This window comes from Cystoisospora suis, assembly GCF_002600585.1.
Source record: "Cystoisospora suis strain Wien I chromosome Unknown contig_7510, whole genome shotgun sequence".
Lineage (NCBI taxonomy): Eukaryota > Apicomplexa > Conoidasida > Eucoccidiorida > Sarcocystidae > Cystoisospora > Cystoisospora suis.
The window spans coordinates 2396-4981 of record NW_027160295.1 but is presented as its reverse complement, the minus strand read 5'-3'; the positions used below and the strand labels follow the sequence as shown (position 1 = coordinate 4981).

Genomic DNA, 2586 nt, shown 5'->3' with positions numbered 1-2586 from the left:
TAGCTACCACAGCAGGACAAGGCCACAGACCTGCTTCGGAGGAGGGGAAGAATTCCAAGACAGGAGAGTTAGCGGGTGTATCTGTTGCTCATACGGGAGGATGGGAAGCAAGGCTCCGTGCGGATGCTCGAGGCCAGCAGGGACCCGGAGCAGTTTTAGAGGGTGAGCAAACCGAAGAGTCAGCTCAAACATAGGCCTACCAGACAAACAGGACAAGGGCACAGCCGCGAAGAGTGAGCTGGCAAGCAGCAGCTCAAAAAAAAATTCTGTGGGGAGGACCAAACGCAGCCACTGACGCAAAGGAAAGAAGAAACTGGACTATGCATCTCAAAGTGAATATCCTTGTGATTCTGATCCCGCCTGCCTACCCGCTAAGACAGATCACAGCGAAGATGTGACTCTTCGAGAAACACATAGACACTTGCCATCAGCGCGACGATATAAAGAACGGACGAAACAGGACGAGGCATCGCGTAAAGCGGATCAAAAGCTGGTGCTTGCGCGTGCTGTCTGGACAGCTCCATAATCCTTGGCGTTCCGCTGATAGCTCGCCGAGTGTATGGAGACTCCAATTCTTCTGCAACGCAGTCCATTACGTCAGCGAGCTACCCTCATATATCCTCTTTTATACTGTTCTCTGTCTTCGGACACATCCGGCTTTCCCGCCAGAAAGCGGCGAGGACCGACACTCATTGAAGCGGAATCAAAATCTACTGGATCGCGTTGACCAGCTGAGCTAACCAGGGTGCAGTTCTGCACTCAGCGCAGGCACTCTTGATTTCCGTGATGGATTCTTCTGCTTCCCCCGGACTGGCACAACTGCTGCAGCGATACATTTACGTTACGCTGGGAAGCACCCGTTCACGCTGAGTGCAACGAACGGTAAGAGGCAGTGTGCACTTGAGTATAAGTAAGAGAGATACCTCTACAGCGGTTGGAAAACACTGGATTACTCTGCTTAAAGAAAAGGCGGGTTACTGGAGCAAACCACTGGCTCTCTTTGAAACAAACATCCCTAGTTTCTTGAAAAATATATATATATATATTTATGAATATATAGAACACTGGCGCGACGCACGTACATTTGCGTATAAAGGGAAACCCGCAATGTGAGCAGCGCTAACACGGCCACGCCAGCTGTTAAGCTGCCAACGACTCGGTTCCGTCCTTAGCAGAAAACCTACAATCGAATCGGAGACGGGATCGCTGCGTCCGCAAGGAGAAGCTCAAACTTGTAGAGGCCACTCACGAATCCTCCCAGCGTCTGCAAGGTTGATCAAGCCGTCGGGGCGCGGACAGATAGCATCGATATCTCGAAGACATTTGCGAGCTCCTATCTCCAAGGCGGCATGTGTCTCTCTCGACCCCCACCGCGGATTTCACGCGAAGACACGCCGTCCGGGTAACCAGGCGAGCACTTACCGCAGCCCAGTTACAATGCTGCTGCTGCGGCCCCCCCGGGGACACCGTGATACGTCACGACTTCACGAAAGTAAAAAGTCCAGGAACAGGGATACATTGATGTCTCTCGCTGCGCGCTGGGTAGGACATACGCGCTGGGAGGGCGACGTGTGGCGGGCAGACGCCGGGGCTGAGCACCTCGACGCTAGAGATGCCAATTTCACAGAGAGCATGCCAGCGCAGATACTCGCACTTGATGCAAACTCGGTCGGAGTCCTCCGCTGACTTAGGCCGGTCCCCGACACCGTGGTATTCTCAATGAAGGTATCATCCGGCCGACTGCTTCCCAGCAGCGCAGCTGCCTACTCATAGCATCTGTGTTCTCCGAGGTAATCCATTCCGACGGCAACAATGCTAAGACGTGCTCACAAACAGATGGTCACCGCAAAAGAAAAACTAGCACCTGGTACCTTTGTGTACGGTCAAGTACTGCGGTCTGATCTTACTTGCTTGTCTAGGGGAAGACGAAGCTTGTAGATCTGTCCCTTCACGTTCTCAGGTAAAAGCCGAAATTGCCTTATACGCATTCGAACCATCGACCACGCTCGGTCCCGAATTTCCTCCTCGGCTGCTTCCAGAGACATTGAGACGCTCAGCTGACGAAATATACAGCGGAAACGTGCCCCCCACACATCCACTGAAAGTACGCGGCATGTAGACAGACATTATACATTGCTACGACTGTGTCCGGGGACGCCGAGCCAGCTGCTAGTAAGTCTTCGGAAAAAACAGAACATTCTGAAACCATCGAGAGTAACCTCTCCTCATGACGGTACACCGTGTACAACCGGAAAGCCGAACTCTCCAAGCCCCACAAATATTTGACCGCAAGGGCTATCTACATCGACATGTATTCCGCCCCTCTTCCACAAGAGGAAGTCATCGGCCATGCGCACCGCCATCTCCTCCCGCCAACACCTCCATCTTGTGAACAGGCAAGAGTGAACATGGGCCTACACCTCCATACACGCAGACATCCTGACGAGAACTTGTTCACGTGTACCAGGAAGAGGCACAGAATCTCGAATTTTGAGGGATGCTACACAGGACCGCTGACCAGGACAAACAGTCCAGACAAAACCCTGGAACGGCTGAAGACGAGGTTAAGCCTATCACATCTGAGAG

At 52.7% G+C, this 2586-nt stretch overlaps 1 protein-coding gene across 1 annotated transcript in view; it reads right to left on the bottom strand.

Annotated features, from left to right (window-relative positions):
* Nucleotides 1-26: 26 nt before the first annotated feature.
* Nucleotides 27-2586, bottom strand: part of CSUI_010463 (uncharacterized protein) — a 4955-nt gene continuing 2395 nt past the window's right edge. Inside the window, exons 2-4 of the mRNA XM_068070566.1 lie at nt 1908-2586; nt 1185-1264; nt 27-196 (exon numbers count right to left, since the gene is read on the bottom strand). The exon at nt 1908-2586 is cut by the window's right edge and continues 1464 nt beyond it. The gene's annotated coding sequence lies outside the window, so the exon portion shown is untranslated. The remainder of the gene's footprint in view (nt 197-1184; nt 1265-1907) is intronic.